Source organism: Aegilops tauschii, chromosome 5 (genome assembly GCF_002575655.3).
Source record: "Aegilops tauschii subsp. strangulata cultivar AL8/78 chromosome 5, Aet v6.0, whole genome shotgun sequence".
In the NCBI taxonomy this organism is placed as follows: Eukaryota; Viridiplantae; Streptophyta; class Magnoliopsida; order Poales; family Poaceae; genus Aegilops; species Aegilops tauschii.
The window spans coordinates 299,244,956-299,252,942 of NC_053039.3; positions in this window are offsets into that span (position 1 = coordinate 299,244,956).

The window sequence follows — 7,987 nt, forward strand, 5'->3', positions numbered from 1 at the left end:
TGTTGCTTATTGAGAGGGCCTGGAGACATACCTATCCTGAGGAGCAGCTGGAAACTGGAGAGTTGGTCTCTCATGAGATCAAGCGTCTGAGGAAGAAGGATAATTGGGGTAGATCTGGAGCTCCATCTTCTGCTGCTGCCATGGAGACCGAGGACGAGGCTGATGCCGGTGATGATGATGAGGATTATGTGCCTCCTGGGACAGAGCCTTCTGCGGCAGAGCCCTCTTGGGCAAAGAAGCTCAAACGCAAGATGAAGAAGCTGTTCTGCATGGAGTCTCACGGTCAGTACTTGACTCATGTGGCTGAGAAGAAGGCAAGGGGACGTCATAAGGAGCTTATGCGTCAGATGGGTGCGACCGTCACCAGCGGCTCTGAGGGTCAGATTACTGAGGAGGAGGAGTGGATCCAGCAGCACTGTCCGTGGACTAATTCAGATGCCGAGCAGTTTCCGGGCGAGGACGACAGTGCAGATGATCACGCAGAGTCCTGATGTTCGAGATCCTCAGCATGCTCTCACCTGGAGCCGTAGGGTAGCTCTTTGCCCCTTTTGGTGTCTCGATGCCAAAGGGGGAGAGAGTTTAGGGATTTGCGTCGTTGTGTTGCGAGTGTGTCTTTGCCTTTGTGCTTTCATTGTGTGCTACCTTGTGCTTTGCTTGGACCTTGTGCTTTGCTTGGTTTTGTGTTCAGTGAGACTTTAGTTCGAGTCATATCGTGTGAGACATATGCTACCCTATCCTTATCATATCTTTATCTTTGTCTCTAGTTATTTGATATCTCATGAGTTATATGCTTCATTATGTTATATATCCTGCTATCTTGTATCTCGCTAAGGTTGTTGGTCTCTAAAATAAACGGCACCACAAATCCTTCTTGCTACCTCTTGAGCATTGCGTTGGTTTTCCCTTGAACAGGAAAGGGTGATGCAGCAAAGTAGCGTAAGTATTTCCCTCGGTTTTTGAGAACCAAGGTATCAATCCAGTAGGAGGCCACGCACGAGTCCCTCGCACCTGCACAAACAAATAAATCCTCGCAACCAACGCGATAAGGGGTTGTCAATCCCTACACGGTCACTTACGAGAGTGAGATCTGATAGATATGATAAGATAATATTTTTGGTATTTTTATGATAAAGATGCAAAGTAAAATAGAAGCAAAATAAAAGGCAACAGAAATAGCTTGTTGATGGGAGATTAATATGATAGAAAATAGACCCGGGGGCCATAGGTTTCACTAGTGGCTTCTCTCAAGAGCGTAGTATTACGGTGGGTGAACAAATTACGGTTGAGCAATTGACAGAATTGAGCATAGTTATGAGAATATCTTGGTATGATCATGTATATAGGCATCACGTCCGAGACAAGTAGACCGACTCCTGCCTGCATCTACTACTATTACTCCACACATCGACCGCTATCCAGCATGCATCTAGAGTATTAAGTTCATAAGAACAGAGTAACGCTTTAAGCAAGATGACATGATGTAGAGGGATAAACTCATGCAATATTATATAAAACCCATCTTGTTATCCTCGGTGGCAACAATACAATACGTGCCTTGTTGCCCCTACTGTCACTGGGAAAGGACACCGCAAGATTGAACCCAAAGCTAACCACTTCTCCCATTGCAAGAAAGATCAATCTAGTAGGCCAAACCAAACTAATAATTCGAAGAGACTTGCAAAGATAACCAATCATACATAAAAGAATTCAGAGAAGATTCAAATATTGTTCATAGATAAACTTGATCATAAATCCACAATTCATCGGTCTCAACAAACACACCGCAAAAGAAGATTACATCGAATAGATCTCCACGAGAGAGGGGGAGAACATTGTATTGAGATCCAAAAAGAGAGAAGAAGCCATCTAGCTAATAACTATGGACCCGAAGGTCTGAGGTAAACTACTCACACATCATCGGAGAGGCTATGGTGTTGATGTAGAAGCCCTCCATGATCGATGCCCCCTCCGGCGGAGCTCCGTAACAGGCCCCAAGATGGGATCTCACGGGTACAGAAGGTTGCGACGGTGGAATTAGGTTTTTGGCTCCGTATCTGGTAGTTTGGGGGTACGTAGGTATATATAGGAGGAAGGAGTACGTCGGTGGAGCAACAGGGGGCCCACGAGGGTGGAGGGCACGCCCTGGGGGGGTTGGCGCGCCCCCCTACCTCGTGCCCTCCTGGTTGATGTCTTGACGTAGGGTCCAAGTCCTCTGGATCACGTTCGTTCCGAAAATCACGTTCCCGAAGGTTTCATTCCGTTTAGACTCCGTTTGATATTCTTTTTCTGCGAAACTCTGAAATAGGCAAAAAAACAGCAATTCTGAGTTGGGCCTCCAGTTAATAAGTTAGTCCCAAAAATAATATAAAAGTGTATAATAAAGCCCAATAATGTCCAAAACAGACTATAATATAGCATGGAACAATCAAAAATTATAGATACGTTGGAGACGTATCAAGCATCCTGTAAGGGCATATTTATCCCTAAGATGTTTTGGTGATTGATGACAATGCTTTTGCGGACTAATCGTGTGCGTTGAGTGTTTTTCAGAGATTCATCCTTTTGGCACGAGACGATTCCCTCCCCTCGGAGCTTGAAGCGAAGACGGTGTAGTCCTTTCGGATTAGTTTGGTGGACTAGTTTCATAGGGATCACCGTACTATCAAGAGGGGGTCCGTTTCGGAAAGGCTAGGGCGGAATCATCACGTACACTTCCTTTGCCCCTCCCTCCGAGCCTTTCCGTTTCGATGATGGGCTTGTTTCTCTTCTCACTGTGCCCTCTCTGGTCCCAGCGGTAGTACCGCGGGCCAGAGCGGTAGTACCTCTTGGGTGCTACAAGCGGTAGTACCGCTCTGGAGCGGTAGTACCGCCCAGAGCAGTAGTACCGCTAGTAGCCCCCATGTGTGTACTAACTCTGGTCCCAGCGGTAGTACCGCTTGGGTGCCACAAGCGGTAGTACCGCTCTGGGAGCGGTAGTACTGCTCCAGAGCAGTAGTACCGCTAGTAGCCCCAAGCCATAGTACCGCGGTGGTCTCGTGCTAATACCGCCTCGATTCGAGGGCTCCTTTTTTCGTGTCGGGTTTTACGGTACTGGCCGCGGCTGTGGGGGGCCGTAGTACCGCTCCTGTGCGGTAGTACCGCCCTCCCACCGCGGTAGTACCGCTTTGGGCCAAGCGGTAGTACCGCGATGAGGAGCGGTAGTACCGCTTATAGTGGCAAGCGGTAGTACCGCTGGCTCAGCGGTAGTACCGCTCTCTTCGAGGCAGAAGTGGGGTAACGGTTGGTTTGTTCCCCCCACTATATAAAGGGGTCTTCTTCCCCAAAGTTGACTCACCTCTTCCCCCAAAAAGCTCCATTGTTGCTCCAAGCTCCATTTTCGCCCGATCTCTCTCCCTAGCCAATCAAACTTGTTGATTTGCTCGGGATTGGTTGAGAAGGCCACGATCTACACATCCTCGTCTTCACCGGTTCCACTCTTGGTTATCTCATTCCTTTACTTTCGCAAGTTTACTCGAGTTATATATCTTACTTGCTTGTGTGCTTGTTGTCATTGCATCATATAGGTTGTTCACATAGTTGCATATCTAGACAACCTATTTTGATGCAAAGTTTAATTTGGTAAAGAAAAGCTAAAAATTGTTAGTTGCCTATTCACCCCCCCCCCCTCTAGTCAACTATATCGATCCTTTCACATCCCCAAGCTTAATTCCTGCTCGTCCTCGAGTAGGTAAATGATAAAAACAGAATTTTTGATGTGGAATGCTACTTGGCATAATTTCAATATAATTCTTCTTATTGTGGCATGAATGTTCAGATTTGATATGATTAAAGATAAAAGTTTAATGTTGACATAAAAACAATAATACTTCAAGCATACTAACTAAGCAATTATGTATTATCAAAATAACATAGCCAAAGCAAGTTATCCCTACAAAATCATATAGTCTGGCTATGCTCCATCTTCCCCACACAAAATATTCATATCATGTACGACCCCGGTTTTGGCCAAGCAATTGGTTCATACTTTTAACGCGCTTCAGCCTTTTCAACTCTTACGCAATACATGAGCGCAAGCCATGGATATAGCACTATGGTGGAATAAGGTATAATGGTAGGGGTTATGTGGGAAGACAAAAAAGGAGAAAGTCTCACATCAACGAGGCTAATCAACGGGCTATGGAGATGCCCATCAATTGATGTTAATGCGAGGAGTAGGGATTGCCATGCAACGGATGCACTAGAGCTATAAGTGTATGAAAGCTCAAAAAGAAACTAAGTGGGTGTGCATCCAACTTGCTTGCTCACGAAGACCTCGGGCATTTGAGGAAGCCCATCATTGGAATATACAAGCCAAGTTCTATAATGAAATTTCCCACTAGTATATGAAAGTGACAAAATGAGAGACTCTCTATCATGAAGATCACGGTGCTACTTTGAAGCACAAGTGTGGTAAAAGGATAGTAACATTGTCCCTTCACTCTTTTTCTCTCATCATTTTTTTATTTGGGCCTTTTCTCTCTTTTTTATGGCCTATTTTTTTAGTCCGGAGTCTCATCCCGACTTGTGGGGGAATCATAGTATCCATCATCCTTTCCTCACTTGGGACAATGCTCCAATAATGATGATCATCACACTTTTATTTACTTACAACTCATGAATTACAACTCAATACTTAGAACAAAATATGACTCTATATGAATGCCTCCGGCAGTGTACCAAGATATGCAATGAATCAAGAGCAACATGTATGAAAGAATTATGAACGGTAGCTTTGCCACAAATACAATGTCAACTACATGATCATGCAAAGCAATATGACAATAATGGAGTATGTCACGATAAATGAATCAGTGGAAAGTTGCATGGCAATATATCTCGGAATGGCTATGGAAATGCCATGATAGGTAGGTATGGTGGCTGTTTTAGGAAGATATAAGGAGGTTTATGTGTGATAGATCATATCACGGGGTTTGGATGCACCGGCGAAGTTTGCACCAACTCTCAAGGTGAGAAAGGGCAATGCACGGTACCGAAGAGGCTAGAAAATTGCGGAAAGGTAAGTGTGCGTATAATCCATGGACTCACATTAGTCATAAAGAACTCATATACTTATTGCAAAAATTTATTAGCCCTCGAAGCAAACTACTACTACGCATGCTCCTAGGGGAAGGGTTGGTAGGAGTTAACCATCGCGCGATCCCGACCGCCACACAAAGGAAGACAATCAACAAATACTTCATGCTTCGACTTCGTTACATAACGGTTCACCATACGTGCATGCCACGGGAATCACAAACTCCAACACATGTATTTTTGAATTCCACAATTACTCAACTAGCACAACTATGATATAACTACCTTTATATCTCAAAACAATTATCAAGCATCAAATTTCTCATGATATTAATTAAAGAAAATTGCTATGCTATTTTAAGACTCTCAAAATAATATAAGTGAAGCATGAGAGATCAATAGTTTCTATAAAATAAATCCACCACCATGCTCTAAAAGATATAAGTGAAGCACTAGAGCAAAAACTATATAGCTCAAAAAATATAAGTGAAGCACATAGAGTATTCTAATAAATTCCGAATCAAGTGTGACTCTCTCAAAAGGTGTGTACAGCAAGGATGATTGTGGTAAACTAACAAATAAAGACTCAAATAATACAAGACGCTCCAAGCAAAACACATATCATGTGGTGAATAAAAATATAGCTCCAAGTAAAGTTACCGATGGAAGTAGACGAAAGAGGGGATGCCTTCCGGGGCATCCCCAAGCTTTGGCTTTTAGGTGTCCTTAGATTATCTTGGGGTGCCATGGGCATCCCCAAGCTTAGGCTCTTGCCACTCCTTGTTCCATAATCCATCAAATCTTTCACCCAAAACTTGAAAACTTCACAACACAAAACTCAGCAGAAAATCTCGTAAGCTCCGTTAGCGAAAGAAAACAAAAGACCACTTCAAGGTACTGTAATGAACTCATTCTTTATTTATATTGGTGTTAAGCCTACTGTATTACAACTTCTCTATGGTTTATAAACTATTTTACTAGCCATAGATTCATCAAAATAAGCAAACAACACACGAAAAACAGAATCTGTCAAAAACAGAACAGTCTGTAGTAATCTGTAACTAACGCAAACTTCTAGAACTCCAAAATTTCAGCCAAAATAGGAAGACCTAGACAATTTGTTTATTGATCAGCAGAAATTTGAATCAATATTTTATCACGTTCTGGTGAGTTTTAACAATTATTTTCGTGAACAGAAAGTTTCTGGAATTTACAGCAAGATCAAATAACTATCATCCAAGAAGATCCTATAGGTTAAACTTGGTGCAAACACTAATTAAACATAAAAACACATCTAACCAGAGGCTAGATCAAATATTTATTCCTAAAGAGAAGCAAAAAACTAAAAACTAAAAATAAAATTGGGTTGCCTCCCAAAAGCGCTATCGTTTAACGCCCCTAGCTAGGCATAAAAGCAAGGATAGATCTAGGTATTGCCATCTTTGGTAGGCAATCCATAAGTGGCTCTCATAATAGATTCATAAGATAATTTTATTTTCTTTCTAGGAAAGTGTTCCATGCCTTTCCTTAACGGAAATTGGAATCTAATATTCCCTTCCTTCATATCAATAATTGCACCAATCGTTCTAAGGAAAGGTCTACCAAGAATAATAGGACATGAAGAATTGCAATCTATATCAAGAACAATAAAATATACAGGCACATAATTCCTATTTTCAATAATAAGAACATCATTAATTCTTCCCATAGGTTTCTTAATAGTGGAATCCGCAAGGTGCAAGTTTAGAGAGCAATCATCAAAATCACGGAAACCTAGCAAATCGCACAAAGTCTTTGGAATCGTGGAAACACTAGCACCCAAATCACTCAAAGCATAGCATTCATCATCTTTAATTTTAATTTTAATAGTAGGTTCCCACTCATCATAGAGTTTTCTAGGGATAGAAACTTCCAACTCAAGTTTTTCGTCATAAGATTGCATCAAAGCATCAACGATATGTTTGGTAAAGGCTTTATTTTGACTATAAGCATGAGGAGAATTTAGCATGGATTGCAACAAGGAAATACAATCTATAAAAGAGCAATTATCATAATAAAATTCCTTGAAATCCAAAATAGTGGGTTCATTAATATCTAAGGTTTTGATATCTTCAATCCCACTTTTATCAATTTTAGCATCAAGATCTAAAAACTCCGAATTTCTGGAACGCCATCTAGGTAAAGGTGGATCATATTCAGTCCCATCATTATCAAGATTCATATTGCAAAACAAAGATTTAATAGGGGACTCATCAATAACTTTTAGATCTTCATCTTTATTTTCATAAAAATTTGAAGAACACGCTTTCACAAAGCAATCTTTCTTAGCACGCATCCTAGCGGTTCTTTCTTTGCACTCATCAATGGAAATTCTCATGGCTTTGAGAGACTCATTGATATCATCCTTAGGAGGAATAGGTCTAAGTTTTAAAGAATCAACATCAAGAGAAATTCTATCAACATTCCTAGCCAATTCATCAACTTTAAGCATTTTTTCTTCAAGCAAAGCATCGAAATTCTTTTGCGAATTCATAAATTCCTTAACATTGGTCTCAAATTCAGAAAGCATCTTATTAAAGTTTCCATAAGAATTGTTGTAGGAATTACCATAATTATTAGAGGAATTACTAGGATAAGGCCTAGGATTAAAGTTTCCTCTATGCGCGTTGTTACCAAAATTATTCCTACCAACAAAATTCACATCCATAGGTTCATTATTATTCTCAATCAAAGTAGACAAAGGCATATCATTAGGATCAGAAGAAACACTCTTAGTAGCAAATAATTTCATAAGTTCATCCATCTTTCCACTCAAAATATTAATTTCTTCTATCGCATGCACTTTTTTATTAGTAGATCTTTCAGTGTGCCATTGAGAATAATTAACCATAATATTATCTAGGAGTTTGGTAGC